The sequence below is a fragment of the Canis lupus genome, chromosome 21, assembly GCF_048164855.1.
Source record: "Canis lupus baileyi chromosome 21, mCanLup2.hap1, whole genome shotgun sequence".
Classification (NCBI taxonomy): domain Eukaryota; kingdom Metazoa; phylum Chordata; class Mammalia; order Carnivora; family Canidae; genus Canis; species Canis lupus.
The window spans coordinates 109,947-130,405 of NC_132858.1; the positions used below are offsets into that span (position 1 = coordinate 109,947).

The 20,459-nt window shown below is 39.8% G+C and overlaps 1 long non-coding RNA gene across 4 annotated transcripts in view; it reads right to left on the reverse strand.

Annotated features, from left to right (window-relative positions):
- LOC140612209 (uncharacterized) overlaps positions 1-20,459 on the reverse strand; it is a 72,594-nt gene that overhangs the window by 40,934 nt on the left and 11,201 nt on the right. For all 4 annotated transcript variants that reach the window (XR_012013511.1, XR_012013510.1, XR_012013509.1 and 1 more), the window contains exon 2: positions 2,029-2,137. This is a non-coding gene — a long non-coding RNA (uncharacterized lncRNA). The remainder of the gene's footprint in view (positions 1-2,028; positions 2,138-20,459) is intronic.

The following is a 20,459-nucleotide window of genomic DNA, read 5'->3' on the forward strand; positions in this document are numbered from 1 at the left end:
TCTAACAACTTGTTTCATCTTAGTAGTATAGAGCATATCCTGGTGTCTCTCCTATCCTAAACCAAAGTAGACTATATAGGTATTTTTCTGGAGGAGAAGTTCTTTTTCCAAAAGGAACTCTATGCCAGCTGTTTTTTTTTTTAAAGGTGAAAATTTTGTCCACTAAAGTAACACACTATTTTAATTAATTTTTAAAAATTATTATGAATGGTGACATTAGCAAGGCAGGTAAAGAAAGACCTAAGATGCGGTATGTCAGTTCTATGAAATTCCTCATTTCACACTTGCTCAACAAACTTTTATTGAGTGCCTGCTCTGTACAATGTGCTACTGTGGATGAACAGCAATAAGCCAAACAGATGTGGATTCTGGAGATTACAATCCCAAAGGAGTGATGGATCATTTTTTTAAAGGTATTCATACACAAACTTGTGGGAGGTGTATGAAGAAAATAACTGAACACAATGGTAGTGAGTAGTAAGGGAGACCTTCTTGGAGAGTATGGTCAGGAAAACTGTCTGTAAGGAGGTGACATCTGGGCCAATTACCCTGGAATGGGAAGATGGTGGCCACCCAGCATTGGTGAACAAGGACTCATGTTCAGAGTCTTGCTAGGAGGACAAGAAAGGAATCAAGTGTGACTGTCCAGCACCACTCCTAAACATATAGGCACAAATCTTTTTCCTCGTCTGAGTCTACTCCTTATAACATGGAGCAGCGGTCCTGGTATGGAGAAAATGTGATCAACCAACTCCTACAGTTCTATGGGCCACCTGCTAAGAAGCAGCAGCAGGAGCTTCTTTTAAGAGGAAGTTTTAAATGCTGTGTAGTGGTAACACTGTAGAAAACATCTTTCAAGCCCTTTGGACATGTCAGGGAACTGTAAATAATGATCCATCTGTAACTCATTTGTTGCTTCTTCAAAGAGTAGACAAGTGACAAACTTGACAGATGGCTAGTTTTGGGTTTGGTCTGGTTTGGTTTGGTTTGGTTTCTAAATCTTGCTTATTAGTAACAGAGTCACCAAAACGCTTTGCTTAGGCAGGGGTCTGTGGCAATTATTTGATGAAATGCAGCAACCGACTTTGAGATAAGAATCAAAACCACTACATAAAAGCCTTCAGAAAAACACATATGGATATGATAGCTGATATTTTTCCAAAACACATGATATTGTTTATTCATGAGTTAGTGTAGTTCTGGCTGGATTTAAAGAAGTTCAAAGCTATTTCCCTTTCTGTCCCAATGCATGGATAACTTCTATAAAGAACACCACCCGGGGCATCTGTGCCTTATAACTTACCTCTTTGGCACCACAAGTGAAGACAGAAATAGATACACAGAGCAATTTTTTTTTCAAGAACAATTTAACTTTTCTTTTTCAATTAGGGACACTTATCTGTAGTTTCACCAATGTATCCTCACACAAATGAACAGGGAAAAGTAAATAAAACCATAATGGCAATTATTGCTATGTAAATCATGATGGTGATTCACTTAAAGTGTAGAGTCCCCCAAGCCTAAAATACTTCAGAGTATAAGGCTTTTTTTTTTTGTAAAATCAAAGTACTACTTTATTAAGTGAGTTATTTTACACAATATGAACATCAATATAATTACAATTGTGAAAAAATTTTTATAACAAGGATGGACTGATTTTCAGATTTCCAAATCAGAATCAACTGTACACTTACGCAGAATTGTCTTTGCATGAAGCCCAAAAGGGAACAACAGCATAAAAATGAGTGTTTCTGTAGCCCCTTTATTTTTGCTGATCAACAGTTTGTTAGAAAAGCAGCTACAGGTTTGTTACCTAGGGTCTGAGACAGTAGAAGAGTCAAAGGTGGGCAACCCCAATGGCTCAGCAGTTTAGCGCCTGCATTCAGCCCAGGGCAGGATCCTAGAGACTGGGGATCGAGTCCCTGCTTCTCCCTCTGCCTCTGTCTCTGCCTCTCGATCTCTCTGTGTCTGTCATGAATAAATAAATAAAATCTTACAAAAAAAGAGTCAAAGGTGTCATGAAATCACCTGTAAACAACTTTATGCCTGAACATCAGCCAATTCTGGAGGAAGTAGAATCTTAGGATGCTTGCTTTCAAAGTGCTGCTTGAAGGTCTTCGAGTCTGGCATTTGTGTCCTACAAACAGTGCAGATATATATATATATATATATATAAAGATTTTATTTATTTATTCATGAGAGACACACACACACACAGAGGCAGAGACACAGGCCGAAGGTGAAGCAGGCTCCATGCAGAGAGCCCAACATGGGACTCAATCTTGGGTCTCCAGGATCACGCCCTGGGCCGAAGACAGTGCCAAAATGCTGAGCCACCCGGGCTGCCCAAGGCTTACTTTGAATGTGAGCTGGATAAACATATATTTATTTGAAAAGCAAATCAAGGGGCTCCTGGGTGGCTCAGCTGGCTAAGTGTCTCAGTCTTGGCTTCGGCTCAGGTCATGATCTCGCGGTCATGAGATCATGAGATTGAGCCCCATGTCCTGCTCTGTACTCAGTGCAGAATCAGCTTCAGATTTTCTCTCCTTGTCCCTCTCTCAAATAAACAAACAAATAAATCCTTAAATTAAAAAAAAGTAAAGCAAATCAAATTCCATGGTTTTCTCTACTTGTCCTTATCTGTAAAGACATGTAGACTTGACACATGAGAAATAGAGCCTTTCTTTTTTTTTTAATAGAGCCTTTCCATAAATGAGCATGTCTATTCACAAATGAGATACTTCCAGCTCTTACCTTCCACCCTGTTTATTGATATTATTATTATCATGTATAATAAAGATATCTGTCTATGGCTTGGTTTGAAAAGGGCTTGCACACTGTCCATCAGCAATAAAAAACCCATGACCATACTCATGTGGTAATTAAGTCTACAGCCTATCAGCTCATATGAAACAGGCTGAGGCTGTTCTGGTTGGTGGAAGGGAGGAACATAAGACCCTCAGAGGACATCACTAAAATTCCTTCACCCCAGAAATATACACCTCAGTTGGGCAGGCCCTGGTGCGAATAGGAGGTAAGGAATTGTCAGAGAGTACCACTTATTCATGGGAAAGGGAGCCAAACTAGAGCTGAAACCCTAGGCAGACTGAACCATCCAGAGCTCAGTACAGTGGGGAGCAGCATTCAGCTCTTGCATAAAACCACAGTCTGTGTTATAGCTCTTGACTGCATTGTGCTTAAACAGACACTGTCCTACAACCCTGGGGGTTAGGAAGACACGGCTGGGTAGGGGTGAGGGGAGAGAGACACCAGCATAGGCCCTAGTAGGAGTATATATCAGATTCAGGGAATGCAACACTGAATATAAGGAACTATTCTATCCTCAGCTCTAGAGCTAGCTCCCTTGCTATGTGATTTTGAAAAATGAAATCCCACCTCTCAGTCTACATTCCTAAGTCTGCAAATGGGGCATAAAAGTAATGCCCATCCTTGGATGTTATTTGTTTTTTCTTTTTTTTTAATTAAATAAGTTAGTGTCCATAAAGTCACTCTTTTGAACACTGCACTGAAAAAAAACTGGCCACTATTTAGTAAATCCTTGGCAACCCAAGGACTGGTACCCAAACATACAGCAGAGGAGTTTACATATGTAACTTCTAATTTAATCCTCACAAATATCTTAGCAGGTTTAGCCACTTAGCCACTTAGTAATCAAGAAACTGAGGCATAAAGAGGTTAAGTTAACTTAGTCAGATACATACAATAAACCATCTGTCTGACCCCTCAGTTCTCCTATTCTTAACCACTATAATGTAAAACTCCATAGAGCTAAATCTCAAAGATGCTCATTATTAGCATGTAGACAATAGACAATATTCTCATGTATTTGCTTTCATTCAGTGAAACACTAAACTACATTGTTTATAAGAATAGTTTTTTAAAAAAATGAGGTCCAAAGCTATTTTTCTTTCAAGTAGGGAAAACATTTTTTTTTTTCTGAAAACACTGTTTATCTAAAGGTTATTCATCATCAACAAACACTACTTCATTGTAACATCATAACAAACCTACAATTTTGTAGGAGAGAAGTATGGGTTTTAGAGATGTTAAGTGATATCAAGTAAATAGTAATACTAGTAATCATTTACTGACATTCTACATTTAGCATGTCTTCTGGTGCTTTAGGTTATATCTAATCTCCATGATAAGACAAGGCAGTGTCACCCTCACTTTCATAAATGCAGAAAGTCAGGAAATATTTGCCAAGGGCTCAAACCCTTAAATGATGAAGGTAGGTTCAAGTTCAGGTCTTTCTCACTCTTCAAGCTTTGCTTTTTCTAGTTCAGCAAGCACTGTCATAAATAGATACCTCCTTACTCTTTCTTATGCTCTTCCTTTCCCTGACTCAAGTATCTCCCAAATTCAAGCCTTTATCATGCTTCACTGAAGCATTAAAAATGCCTCGATTTGTTTCTTTCAAAAGCACCCTCCACACTGCCACCAGAATTATATAAGTAACAGCAGCACAAATCTGACTGTGACTGCTATTCTCAACATACTTTAACAAGTCCCTTCAAGCGCATTCCAAAGCCCAAGACTTCATTTGGCCTATGAAGTCCTCTGTAGCTGACTCCACATCTCATATTTTACTTTCAAGTAATACAAAATGCCCAGAGTTCCCCAAGCATACCCTGCTGTTCATTTAGCACTGCCTTTATACTCTCTGTGGTTGAGTAACCACCTTATGACCTTTCAGTCACCAACTTTTCCCCATCCCCCAAAACTGCCACACATGTTTACCTCTTAAGAATCACCCCAGACGATGTAAGCTGGTATAACCACTCTAGAAGACAGTGTGGAGGTTCTTCAGAAAGTTGAAAATAGAGCTACCCTATGACCCAGCAATTGCACTACTAGGGATTTACCCCAAAGATACAAATGTCATGATTCAAATGGGTACTTGCACCCCAATGTTTGTAGTAACAATGTCCACAATAGCCAAACTATGGAAAGAGCCCAGATGTCCATCAACAGATGTGTGGATAAAGAAGATGTAATACACACACACACACACACACACACACACAATGGACTACTACTCAGCCCTCAAAAAAAATCAAATCTTGCCATTTGTAATGACATGGATAAAACTAGAGGATATTATGCTAAGTGAAATAAGTCGATCAGAGAAAGACAATTACCAGACGATCTCACCCATATGTGGAATTTAATAAGAAACAGAACAGAGGATCATAGGAGAAAAGAGGAAAAAATTTAAAAAGATGAAATCAGAGAGGGAGACAAATCATAAGAAACTCATAATCATAGGAAACAACCTGAGGGTCCCCGGAGGGGAAGGAAGTGGGCAGATGGCGTAACTGGGTGATGATTAAGGATGGCATGTGACGTAATGAGCACTGGGTATTATAGAAGGCTGATAAAACACTGACCTCTACTTCTGCAACTAATAATACATTATGCGTTAATGGATATTTTAAAATTTTAAAGTAAAAAAATAAAATAAAAAGAACCATCCCAGACATCTCTAGAAATAGCTGCCCACCCTTTATTCCTCAAACTGAAAAAGAAAGATCTCTGTCAAACTCCTAGGCTCTGCACATACCTCTCACACATTATTTTGAAATGTTCTATGTATGTCTGTATTTTTCTAAAACTATAGTTTATTTAGCTTTGTTTTTCGGTACTTGGTAAGACTAGAAATTTAGCAAAGAATTTGTTGAAATACACTTAACTGGCTTGCCCAAGTATAACATCTGAGAAACAGAAGGAGGAGGATTTTAACTTCAGGTCTTTTAAGGCTAGGCCCAGTGCTCTGTTATATCCAGAAAATAAACACATCTATCCTGTAGCGAATTATGTTGCATAGACACAATTTTGAAACAGAGGTTGGAGCAGAACTAGATCAAGTGCCTAACACATGCCTGAAATTATTGTCATCTTGGAAGCAAATGACAAAATAATAAATTTAGGCTACTTCTAAACTATTGGTATCAATATGTGACAAATCTGTACCAATTTCTAACATGGATCAGTGTATTTATGAAGTGTCTATAATATAGCAGGAAAAGTTTGCATCTAAATGAAATATATTTATGCCAACAATGACCTTTAGTAATTGCATAATTACTGCATTGCCTGGTACTATTTGCAGACATTCGGTTATTAAATACAGATTCAGGAGCAAGGGAAGAAATCACAATTTTTCTAGATAGGCTCTCAATCTATAAGTAATTAAAGACTTACTTAAGAGACAGAACATGAAAGACCCTTCACAAACCAACAGTTAAACCTACATTAAATTAAAATTACATTTTACCTTAGAATTACGAAAAAGAAATACTTTACTGCCTGCAAGGTAAATCATTTTAAATAAGCTCCTTCAGTCTGACACAGTCTCCCTGATGGATTTCAAATTAAAATAGTTTACCCTATTAGGGGAAATGCCTCACTTTCCTTTACGGATTTCCCCCTTTAGTCTTTCTTTTAAACGTGAGTGCCTCTTGAATACTGCCCTTGGCTCTTCTTTCTTATGTACTCCCTGGGGATTTCATTAAAGAACTCCATTTTAACTACCATTCAGAACTAGATTACTCCATTCCTACAACTCATCCAGTGAGGCCACTGTGAGGCTCAGGGGGGGTTGTTTACCCCGTGAGGCCCCAGGAGGAACAGCCCACTTGGCCGGGCTAGCTCTGGAGCCCAGGATTCAGCTCCCACAGTAACCACGGAGCTCTCCGTCTGCAGGGCCTGGAGGCTCCGGGCGGGGCCGCTGCTCTGCTCAGCTGGGGCAGGAGAGTCCTTGCTGTCCTGGGCCCTCCCGGCCTCTGCCTGTCCCGGGGGAGGCCGGATCCTGGGCTGTGTCCCGGCGCCCTGTGCTCCTGGTCTGCGCTGTTGGATTCGAGCTCCCACCCCGCAGCCCCCTCCGCGGAGCCTCTTCCTCTGCCCGAGCCCCCCCGAGCTGCTCCCGCCCCGCAGCCCCCTCCGCGGAGCCGCCCCCGAGCCCCTCCGAGCTGCTCCGGGTCCCGCCGTGCGCGCTGCAGCCCTTAGGGAGCTCGGCGCACTCTCCCGGGGCGCAGGTGTCTGTTAGTGTCCCCGGGAGCCCGAGGGCATCCCCGCCCTCCCAGGTCCTGCTCCAACTCCCTGGGAGCCCCTTTCCGCCCGGGAAGGTCGGTGCAGCTCCTGCTTCTCCGGGACGGGGCTCTCCTGTCCTGGGGACACTCCCCCCAGCCTCAGCCTGGCTCCTCGCGGGGCCCCTCCCCCTTGGAGGCCGTTTGTTTCTTTATTTCTTCCGCCCACCCCCCACCCCGTCTTCCTACCTTGATAGAGGCGTGAACTCTTCTCACTGTAGCATTCCAGCTGTTCTCTCTTTAAATCTCAGACCGAATTCGTAGATTTTCAGGATGGTTTGAAGGCTATCTAGGTAATTTGGTGGGGACAGGTGACTTGGGGACCCTACTCTTCCGCCATCTTGCCTAAAATCCCAAAATATTTAGTCTTGAGAGGAAAATGATGCTCTTCCCTAACCTGTTCTTACTTCACCACCTAGGTTTCTAAACCACATGATAGATGCCTCTGTGCCAGTGAAAACAGATCCTTAAGATCTTCCCTGCAGCCCCTGTCTGCATCAGGGTTCAAGCTTACTCCATGGGATGCATTAATAACAGAGACCACACCCTGCCCCCCGCATATTTCTTTCCATATATATCTCCAGACACCTCCCTTTTTGGAGACACTTTCCTACTATGTAAACTACTCCACCCAAATAGCGTCTTTGAGCTTTTAGCTGCCCATTTTCATCAAACACACACCAAAATTCACAAGGTCTTCAATCAAGTGAGTTGCTAAATACCAACCCCTATAGTTGTTCAGATCATGTCGTTAACATGTGTATTTTCAAATCCAAAGCCCAAGCACTATTTGGATTGTCACACAGATAAGGGGAAAGAAAAGGGTGAGAGGGCATTGGGCAGAAATGTATCCTCAGATCTCCAGTCCTAAAAACTGCTTGAAGAAGTTGCCAGTACCATGTCAGCACTTCATGATCTCCTTGCTCCCTGCACCCTTGTTCTGCTCTCTGCTTCAACCCCACTTCCCAAATCTTCTTGTCAGGGCTTTGCATCTTTGCAAGTGCCCCACCATTCAGCCAGTTGTTGTTGTTGCTTTTAAGATTTTATTTATTTGAGAGAGAAAGTGAGCCAGAAAAAGAGCACAAGTGGGGAAGGGCCACAGGAAGTGGGAGAAGCAGACACCCTGCTAAGCAAGGAGCCCCCAACCAGGGGTAGACCCTAGGACCCTGGGATCGGGATTTGAGACTAAGGCAGACACTTAAACTGAGCCACCTATGTGCCCCTCTTTAGCAGCTCTTTAAGCCAATAATTGGTTGTTAGATTTGTGTCTTCTTCCACCTACCTCCCACAGCAAATTTATCACTACATCTCATTGGTTCTATACTCTAAATTTCTATTGATTTTATTTTTCCCTTCTCTGCATCCCCACAGTCTCTAGTCGGGACCTACATCATGACTTGCTGAGACTAATACAATAAGCCACAACTGACTTCATCACATCTAATTTTGTGCCCTGAGCATTTTTTTCCCTATTATACAGAGTACTTTTTTAAATGTCTGCTTCTCCCCCTCTTAGAAATCTTAAAGTCTTCCTAAATTCTCTGAATGTCAGGGCCTTCAACTGTAAACTGAGGATAATGATTTCTCCACTAGTGGTTATTATAAGAATTTGAGAGAATATAAAATATATGTTCAGAGAATATGTATATAAAAAGCCTTATATAATATTCTATTTGGCATGTGTCAGAAGTTATTACTTTTTTTATAAGATACTTGAGGGCATTGGACTAAGTGGAGAAGCAGAAGTCCATTCTAGCTCTAAACTATTACGGTTGTATGTTACCAAAAGAAGCTGGATGAACCTAAATATGAAACTTGATGCCATACTCTTTAGATATTCTATTGGTAATAGAATACTGAATCAGATGGACGCAGATATGACTCATATCAGACTATGTCAAAGGTCATAAAAAATCACTCTTGTCTACATACTGCATGTTTCCAACCCCAGCTTTGTCACCTTTCTTCCACTGGGTCATAGATTGTCGACAGATTGCTCAGGTTAGGGAGTCAAAAAAAGAAAATGAGTGCTTCAAATAAGTCAAGCCTTTAAACAAACTGAAATAAGAACTTTAATATAAATGCAGCTCATCTCATCTTTGCCTCAAATGAGGATGAGGGTGGAAGGAGAGTTTCCAAAGGTGGAAGTGATGGTGTTTTCCAGTTAATACATAAGAAGGGAGAAAAGAACAATCAGAGAGAGGCATAACAGATGGTCTTCTGAGAAAGAGAATACTTTTTAACTGAATTAAACTGAATTTAATTTAAAAAGCCTCCTGGGTTCTCCTCCACAGGAATTTGAGGATCAAAACACTGGGGAATGAGAAGTTTGTAATACTTTCTCTGGTTCCTAGAACTCTTTTTTTTTTTTTAAGATTTTATTTATTTATTCATGAGACACACAGAGAGAGAGAGAGAGAGAGAGAGAGAGAGAGAGAGAGGCAGAGACACAGGCAGAGGGAGAAGCAGGCCCCATGCAGGGAGCCCGACGTGGGACTCGATCCCAAGTCTCCCAAGATCATGCCCTGGGCTGAAGGCTGCACCAAACCGCTGAGCCCCCCAGGCTGCCCTGGTTCCTATAACTCTTTCAGGAGGGATCCCTGGGTGGCGCAGCGGTTTGGCGCCTGCCTTTGGCCCAGGGCGCGGTCCTGGATATCCAGGATCGAATCCCACGTCAGGCTCCCGGTGCATGGAGCCTGCTTCTCCCTCTGCCTGTGTCTCTGCCTCTCTCTCTCTCTTACTGTGTGCCTATCATAAATAAATAAAAGTTAAAAAAAAAAAAGATAGAACTCTTTCAGGAGAATATGCTAGCTCTGAAGTATGGAGTAACTACCAGGAAAGGAAAAAGAATAAAGAGTACCGAAAGAATATGGTGTCCCTCAGCACCTTGAGATTCAAAATGAAATTATGAAACCTGTATCTATCAGTAGATATATAGTACCTTTTCCAGAAGCATAAGTCTATCTTCTAGTCTTTCTCTGATCTTTTCTAGATTCTAAACTCCTGCTCCATCATCCCATTCTTGAAAGGAATTTCTTGGATCAATGACCATTCATTCCTGCAGATGTGGGAACTGTGCCATTTCCTTTTTAATCTGTGGTAGATAAACATATCTTTCTCAATGAATGAAGCATTAGTTTATTTGCTTAAGATAAATGAATGAATGAATGAGTCTGAGAACTCCCCACAAAGCTTGTTCTTACAGCCTGAATTGCAAAGTCTTTCTCTACATATTGTGTGAAGAATGCCTACCTTGTTGGTTGTTACAGGAAACTGAGAGTTATAAATGAAAAACCTTATATTCTGCTTGGCACAGAGTCTAGAGTTACCTTTTCCTGTAATAAAGTTCAATGATTTCCCAAATTTGGAAATTAAAATTTCAGGCATATCCCCAGAACAAGCATCATTAGGATTTTTCAAATAGTACGTAGCTCATGGTCCAAATACACACGTTTTAAAATGTCATATAATTGATGAGATCCATTAAACCTCCAAAGACATATTTGGCTTTCTATTATGAATTCCAATACTTGAAAACCTTGGGGGAAAGCCTTCTGTAACAGGGTATGTCAAATACAAGCTCTGTTTTTGCTTATTTATACTAAATAGCCTCTAACCCCCAATGCACTATGCTGCACAAGATTTATTTGCAAAGTCTTTAGCCAGAGCTAGAGTTCCATGAGTTCTAGTATGCATGAACTTCTCTCCAGCAAATTATTTTGGGTTAGTTTTTGTGATGTGGCTTTGATTTCAACAAATTTGTCCACTTATGTTTAGAAAATACATAGTTATGAACACTTTTTATCCAGTGAGCTGTATTTTCATTTTGGAGTATACTATTTAGAACAAAGACTAAATGTATTGAATGCATTCCTTCGTGGGTTATAAATTAAATTTCTGGATAGGGACATGATCCTTACATCCTAAGCAAGGCAGAAAGTTATATCATTTTCAAAATATTTAGTGAGATCAGTTGACCCATATTTTGAAGAGTATTCCAATTTTTCCCCGTGAATAATATGAATCACACATAAACCCACATTTACCTACTTTTCCTATCTTTTAAAATGTAGAAAAATGGGTGTCTGGGTGGTTAAGCCAGATAAACAACTGCCTTTGGCACAGGTCATGATCCCAGAGTCCTGGGATTGAGTCCCACATTGGGGTCCCTGCTCAGCGAGGAGTCTGTTCCTCCCTCTCCCTCTGTCTCTCCCTTGATCGTGCACTCTCTCTCACACTCTCTTTCTCTCTCTCAAATAAATAAATAAAATGTAGAAAAATTCAGGTTCCTTTGCTAAGTAAATTACATGTTACTCTTCAAAATAATTGTCATGTGACTGCATTAGTTGGCTAATCGTGTGTTCTCACTAAGATACATTATTATTTGAAAAGAAATTGTTTTCATATGAGGTATGGAGGAGATTATTTTTTTAAGATTTTATTTATTTATTCATGAGAAACACACAGAGAGAGAGAGAGAGAGGCAGAGACACAGGCAGAGGGTGAAGCAGTCTCCATGCAGGGTTTAGTAATGAGCTAAAAAATTGGTTAATCTTGAGGCTACTTGCTGTACATAATGATAATATTCTCATAAGCACCTGTAGAATGTACTATTTAAAATGTTTTTATATACATTATCTTTTATCATTTAATCACAGATAGTTATAAATGTCAATAATTCTTTGGATTGGTCAAAATGCAGAAAAAACCTAAATTCATATTTCATGGTGTGAATTCATATTTCATGGTGTGAATTCATATTTCATAGTAGAATTCATATATCAAGTAACTTTTATTAGCATTTGGCTGATAGGTAAATAGAGCATTTTACCAGAAGAAATAAATATAGGTTTGGAACAAATATGTCAGAAAAATGGTTTCTCATTTACGTATAAAAATGCATATACCACGACTACGATCAATCTTTTTTTTTTTTTTTTTTACTATCAATCTTCTTTAGTTCACTCTTAAATATGTAACAGCATTATAACCTGAATGGGCTCAACTGGGGTACTGGTCAGACACTTCAAATCCTACATGTCACAGCTAGGTTAGGAATTCAACAAGAAGGAGCCAAAAATCCAGAAAGGAAATGGAGGGTCCAAACCATTGTTCTTAAGAAGCACAAGGAGTCATAGCTGGGAAAACCAAGTATTACAAATAGAATCACAGCCTGGAGCAAGGCTGACCATGAGAGTGTGATCTAAGGGGCAACAGACAGGTGCAACTGGAATCGGATGGCAACATGTGGCAAGTCCTGGGATAACTGAGTATGGAATGTGGGTTGCATAAGTTCATGGGTTAGCTGGTATGAGGCACAGAGGTGGCCCTTACTTAAAGGTGAATGCTGGGAAAGACAGGTAAAACAGATCAAGTCTTGTTAGTGCTAACTACATACCTGGTTATGATGACAGTTATTAAAATGCAGTTCTACATGAAGATTTGTTTTCTTGTTCAGAATGCTTTAATTGGAGTAGTCATGAAATTGCTGCCTTCTATTTATTGATTTGAAATATTATTCAAACTAAATATTTGGGAATCATATTCTATAATTAACACTTATAAGTAATTGGAATGATTATTAAATATCTACTAACTTCCAAATAAAATTACTTATCTGTCATTTTGAAGAGGATGAAGCTTAAATCCTTCATCCTGATAAATAAGAATAAAAGCAATTCATCACTTTGACTAACATAGGATAGATAATAAAAATTATGTGTCAATCAAATATGAACTACTTCTGATTTGTTGCAGTGTGGGATGCAATTTAATCTTATCAGGGTACTATTAGGAAGTTAAAAAATTACTGCAATTCAATATAGTTTTTTGTTGTGCTTTTTGCCAATGTATGATTATATAATTCCAGCCAAGCCATTCATCTGATTCTGAGTTCTGGATTCAAAGTCTTTGTCTAAAAACTGTACTTAATTGCCCTTCCTTTTGATTTTCGCAAGGGATGTTCCAGCCTTGTGTTTTTGATTTGTATTACATGCGTTTTTCTTAAAAATGTTCTAAGACACTTTTGTGTCTTGTGCAATTATGGGAAATAATTCTCTACTAGAGGATAACATGGTAAAACAGCAGCTCACAGGAAAATTTTCAAAATACATTTCTCTATTGATTTAATGTGAATTTGTTTGATTCACAAAATCAAACTCTGGAACTCGTGGTAAGAAGAGAAACTAAGGAACACACAAAAAGAACAGAAATATGCAAAGGCCTCAAGGGAAATTTCAGGAACAAAGGGCAACAATTTCTAAGAATCTAAAAAAAAAAAAAAGTTGTACTTTTCTGAAATCTGTCACTAACATGTGCCATGAATTAAATATTTGAAATAGCATAGATTTAAAAATAAAGTTAAAATTCCCACAACTATTACCAATATAAAATATCAATTTTATTCTTTTCTGCTGATCCCCCCTCCACATTAGGAGGCTGATCTTCACCACTTATTTATTGGCATGGAAGAGAAATGAGACATCACTCCAGAGGTTGACCTGACCAGGGCAGGAAATGGTTTTTCTGGAAACTGCACAATATTTGTAAGTGTCTTGATAATTGTACCTACAGCATCTTGGTTTGCTTGTCTCAGCTCCTATTTTGCTATGAACTGCCAACCAATTCAAGCACAAGGGCTTTGTCCCTAGTGTCAGTGCCACCAGCAGTGTGGCTGCTACAGACACAAGAAATTGAGAGATATGGTTGATGTTGATTCATTTAATTTTCAAGACCCAGTTTGTGAGAGGGTTTAGGAGTTAGATTTCTCTTCTGTGCCTAGAAAAGTACATATTTCTGCACTCTGAGATGCTTCATGGTATTGGCCATTTATGTGTATGTGCCTGTATATTTTTCAATATCCAGAGAGACTGCTGAAAACACACACACACACACACACACACACACACACACACACACTTAGCAGCAAGGCAAAATGACCAACTGAATTGTAATAAAACTTAGTTCAATCTTCAAACTTGAGAGATGGTATCATCATCAATAAAAAAAAAATACTTTGGAATTATACTTGGGAGCTTTGGAGTAAAGCTCACCTAGGCCAGAGGTTTCCACATGGCAGCTTCGGAAATAATCAGGAAAAATCTCTTAAGAGATTCTGGCTGCTGAACGCCAAGTGTCACCAAGGACAGTGGTGTAAACGGTTAGCTGTCCTCTTCGCTTCACTCTCACCTGCTGCCACACACATGCACACACACACACACACACACACACACCACTACACACATATTCTTTACAATGCTTACCTTCTACTTTGAGGTCCGGGGTCCTACACTTGTCTTTCTTCTGCTCTTTCCTCAGACCAGAGCATCAAGATTTGAGCACATGTATACAGAAACACATAGGCAATCTCCTAAATATTCTTTTAGCGAACAGTCCAGCAAATTCCAGTACTCTAAGGATTAACTAGTCACTTTATTTCTTTTGGAAGGCTCTATATAACTGAAGCCCAATATTATGTTTATCTTCCACTGTTTATCTTCCACAGAACATGCTCAAATGCGCTCATCATGACAAAGTACCTGCAGAGAAAATACATTTTTAAATTGTGGAGCTTGAAGGCTTTTTTGGAGGAGCAGGGGTTATTATCTAATTTTTAAATTTTTTTGATTCTTTGTAGGGACAGACAAAACATAAGATTCTTAGAGATTTTAAACAACTTTAAGCATGTTTTCTAAGCCCCTCTCTAGTGTATAAAGTTAAGCAGATCTACCTTTACACTCAATGGATATTTGAAACCTATAAATATAAACAAATTTCATTTAAGTGAATTGTTTTGACCTATTCCTCTTGCAACAACTCTTTTTGGAGGACTGCTAACAAGTAGGTAAAAGAAAGATGTGCACTTCAGAACCCTTTATTTCCCCAATCATGCAAGAGTGTGGGTTCTCATGAATAATGCAAAGATTCAGTGGCAAGAAGCCAAAAAGAGAATAACAAAAAGCAAAGATTTGGGTAAGGATTTGAAAACATCTTTAATTTGGTGTTGGAAATGGATAAAAGGAAATTAAGCCTTGGACTTAAGCCATGGCCTCTTCATAAAAGACCAAAGACTATTCAGCCTTTTAGTATATTGTGGATTTTAGCAAAATTGTCTCCCACACTTGCAGCCCTTACTGGACCCCGTAAACAATAACCAGAGTGAAAGGATTCTGTGTTCCCTCGCTGAGGCATCCATGCAGTAACCACAGAATGCAAATCTGAGGGTGCAGGCAAGGCATGGCATTTTGTGTAGACTAACTCAACCTTCTCAAAGATGTAACATGCTGAATAGTATAGTTTTTGTTGTTGCTGTAACAGAATTAAAATTATCTTTTGAAATAGGACAAAAAAGCCTAGGATTAGAACTATCCAAATACTAAATGTAATGTGAATACAAAACTGAAACTGACATGCGTCAAGGTCCAAATGTAGTGATATCTTCTTTGTATTTGGTCCTATGAAACCAAAGTAAAAAGGGAAAATATGAATTTGTATAGATTGTTCCTCTAGGACTTTTTTTTTAAGTGTGTCTTTTGGTTCTTGGTATTAATTAGATTGCATCGGCTGATAATCTTAAATAGTTTTTGGAAAACTGCACTAATATGCAAAGAATATCTGCGACCATTCAATGCTTAGGAAATACAATTTCAAAACTAAAGCTGTCTGTGATAAAAATACAAATAATGCATGAAAAAGAAGTAAAGAAGAGTTTGAGGCAAAACCTAAGAGGCTTATATATATTTACCCTGTTCCTTTGGAGTTCTCCACGAATCGTATGGGATTTGGCCTAAAATCCTGGGTGCTTCTAGTTGAGGCACTGTAGACTGTGCCCTTAATCAAAAGCTGGGGTTTGTTTTCTTTCCCTGCAGTTAGTGCTTGAAAGCTGCTAAAAGGTACCACCTGTCCCTGGACACCTAGAGGCAGTTTCAGAAACCTTGAGTTAAGGCTCAAATATTCAAATGAACATGAGGTTTTTATATCTGGGATCATTACTGCAGTTCATTTAGTTTAAAAATATACAAGAAAGTATTCAGTCAGTAGAGTCAAAATATTTAAGTAAATAAAAGGCAAATGTGTGTGGTAGGTAAGGGGATTGATTCTGCAGCCCATCTGCTTGGGTTCCCACCTCAATTCTGCTCCTTGCCTGCTTATGCCTCAATTTCTCATTTTTTACAAAGAGATCATACGAATATCTACCTTACAGAGGCCTAAAAGGGTTTTTTAATGCATTACCAAGTTATGAGATCTAAATTATGTGAGGCTTCTTAAATAAATACTTGTGAAAGCCCAGACTAGTACCTGGCATGGGATTAGTTGCCTTTCTATTTGTTACCACTATTTGTATCAGTCTCATTAATAAACTTTATATTAAGGCAAAGTAAAAAACTGATTAACTGAACTGGAAATATCACACTTTCTTTTATTTTTTTTTAAAGATTTCATTTATTTATTCATGAGAGATAGAGAGAGAGAGGCAGAGACACAGGCAGAGAGAGAAGCAGGCTCTATGCAGGGAGCCCGATGTGGGGCTTGATCCAGGACTCCATGATCACACCCTGGGCCAAAGGTAGGTGCCCAACTGCTGAGCCACCCAGGCATCCCAAAATATCACACTTTCTTGAGAGGACCCAGAAGGTATATTTTTTTCCTGCAGTGATTTTCTTCTGTGGTACCATCATGTCTATCATTGGTAATCACGTGCGGTAACATATTAGGTACCATCGTGCCCAAATTTTGGTTAACATCACTAGTTTCGATGACAGGAACCAAGGTTCCTTTGCTTGCATGCTGGCATCTTTAAAACACATTATTAATGCCATTATGAAAACGGCACACATGTAAGATAACTTCCTAAGGTGAACTAAAACTAACTTAAATCTCTTTAATAATGTTCACTGTGGGGCAGCCCGGGTGGTTTAGCTCCGCCTTCAGCCCAGGGTGTGATCCTAGAGACCTGTGATAGAGTCCCATGTCGGGCTCCCTGTGTGGAGCCTGCTTCTCCCTCTGCCTGTGTCTCTGCCTCTCTCTCTCTCTCTGTGTCTCTCAAGAATAAATAAAATCTTTAAAAAAAAAAGTGCTCATTGTGAAATATATATTTAAGTCATATCATTACAAGTAGTCATATTTGCCTAATCCTTTATTGTTTATGAAGTAATTTTATACTCAGTAAATATTCCAATTACTAATATTCATATAATATAAATATGGTGTTATAAACCAGAAGGAGAAACCTGCTATGGATTTGCTTTAATGAGTACAGAAGCTGTTTCTGTTCTCCACCAGAAGAACAAGAAGAGTTATTTTCTTCACAGGGCCTCCGAGGCTATCTTTTATGGCCTACAGAACTGAAGTGGAAGGCTAGAATATTATTATACTAGAAAGGATATTATTATTATTATTATTATTATTATGTGTTTTTTCTAGTTTTTATTTTATAGCTAAGGTAAAAAGTGAAATCCAGGAAAGGCCTAAATTAGAATTACTCTTAGGGGATTAAGCATGTCTCTTAAAAGCTGGAAAAATATGTCCTTTATGTACAGACCATGAGCACCTTTAAAAGGCCAGACTGAAAAGGAACTGTGCAAAAGATAATGCAGTGAAAAGATGGGTAAAGCAAAATCAACAACTATTTAAAACATCCGATTTCCAACTGGCAAGTTCATATGAAATATCTAACGTGCTCTAAACAGAAATAGTGAGTTAAGAAATGCAGCTGCATGGAGGGTGAACTGCTCGTGGGTTTTTACATAGCAGGTGAGGCAGATGCTTGAGTATGGGAAAGCCATATGTAAGTGAATGACCACAGTCCAGTGGAAGGCCATACCAGGCAGTACCTGTGAAGCAGTGACTTGTTCTTTCCTTTTTATGCCCCTTCTAATACTTAACATTATTTTCAACATCTTTCTTGAAAATGTATTTGCTCATACGCATTACTTAGTGGTCACAGACCTCCATTCAAGAATGTTCCTCTCACTGGCAAATGCTCTGCAAGGCAGTGTCTTTTATAGTTTTTAGTATTAAAATGTCATGATCTATTTATTTGGCAGTTTGCCATTTATAATTCCTACTACTCCTAAGCACTTATTCATAAGTCAAAGAATCGGGACACTTTTGAGGTCTGGACTTTTATTTCTTTAAATGTATCCCCAAATATCCATCATAAATATAAACACGAAATTTTAGATACAATACTTTTATTTTCTCATGCCAAGTTAAATATGTTTAAAAAAAAACCAAGTATAGTTTTATAATAAATATTAATGAGACAATATAATCTTACCCTGGTGCGAGTACGAATATGCATCTTCAGTCCATCATTTTTACTGAATCCTTTTTCACAGTAAGGGCATTGATAGGACGCTCACCTGGAAGTCTCCAGGTCAGAAAAAAGTAAAATAGCAAAGCAAGCCCTGCTATCACTCCCTCAACTCATATCCTAATCACCATGTATGCTCTTTGCACTGCCAGAAAGAGGCTCCCTGCACAGCTGGGCTGACATACCATGAGCATTTCAAGGCAATGGACTGTGCCTTTCCCTCCTGTAGAGAGGGATTGAGCCCAGACGGCTTTGAGGATTGAAACATTTGCCAGCAGCAAGCTTATGGCATATTCCTTTTAGTGTTTGAACCCAAATTAAATCTTCAGATTTTTTGGTTAAGATTTTATTTATTCATGAGACACAGAGAGAGAGAGAGAGGCAGAGACACAGGCAGAGGGAGAAGCAGGCTCCATGCAGGCAGCCCCACAGGGGACTCGATTCCAGGACTCCAGGATCACACCCCGGGCTGCAGGTGGAACTAAACTGCTGAGCCACCCAGGCTGCCCAAATTTTCAGATTTTAAGAATCTCTGAAAAAGAGTTTATATTAATAAATTCATTCTGTCACTGTGTTGCTCATGATAGGGGTCTTTAATTGGTTTATTGATTCTTTGTTTTATAAAGAAAGATTTCATAATCTTAGTTGGGGTTATGAGTTTCAAAAGAATTTCACAAATTGGTAAATGTTAAGCAGAGTCACTGATAGTTTAATAACTGATCCATACTTGCTGATATAACTGTGTACCTTGCATCTAGAGATCATTTTTTAAGAAAAGAGCCAAGCCAATTTTGTTTACCCAACACAGTAAAAAAAAAAAAATTCTACTGTGAAATGACAAAAATGTGATAAAATTTAGTCTCTAGAAGGAATCTGAAGCTGCCCTCTAGTCAAAGCCTAATTATTTAGAAAAGCAAAAACACCATTCTTTATTCTCTCATTTAACAATGCACTTACAAGGCAGGATGTTAGACCCTGCAATCAAAGATGGATACACGAGAATGTTTGCCTTCAGCAAATGTAAAACTTCATATCTGGCTTTCCTCTCCCTCAGACAGGGCTTTTCCCAAGTAGCGCATGTTAGTCCTTTACTCCCTCATATCCCATTTGATTCTCTTTCTCCTTCAACCCAGGTATCACTCGAGTTATTCCAGAGAACTCCCCTATCAGGTCAATAATGAACTCGTTGCTCTAACGGTCCCTTTTAATCAGTCTTCCTTGGCCTGTCCCTAATCCTTGACACTCCTTCATGAGATGACAGGGACATTCTTCAGGGGCCTTGCTCTGTCTATGAACTGTATGTTTTCAGCAGTAACATCATAGGGGAGCAAATGCATAGGAGCGCCCAGCAGAGCCACATTTCCCCAGCCTTTCCCAGGAAGGAGCAACCAGGACTCTTTCCTTGAATCAGGCACTGTGAAATGATGATAACCGCACAAAATGGAAATAAATAGGTGGAGGGCAAGATGGCAGAAGAGTAGGGTCCCCAAGTCACCCGTCCCCACCAAATTACCTAGATAACTTTCAAATCATCCTGAAAACCTACGAATTCGGCTTGAGATTTAAAGAGAGAACAGCTGGAATGCTACAGTGAGAAGAGTTCACGCTTCTATTAAGGTAGGAAGACGGGGGCGGGGGTGGGCGGGGGGAAAGAAAAAAAGAAACAAAAGGCATCCAAGGCGGAAGGGCCCCGCAAGGAGCCGGGCTAAGGCTGCGGCGAGTGCCCCCAGGACAGGAAAGCCCCGTCCGGGAGAAGCAGGAGCTTCACCAATCTTCCCGGAGGGAAAGGCGATGGCAGACAGTTGGAACAGGATCCCAGGAGGGCGGGGATGCCCACAGAGCACCTGCGCCCAGGGAGACCTCACCACACCCCAGGGCGGAGCTCCCCCAAAGGGCTGCAGCACGTTCCCGGCTGGACCCGTGAGCAGCTCGGAGGCGGCTCGGTAGGAGGTTCTGCGCGTAGGGAGCTGCACGGCCCCGGGAGCAGCCTGGAAGCAGCTCCGGCAGAGGCTCTGCGCAGAGGGGGCTGTGCTGCC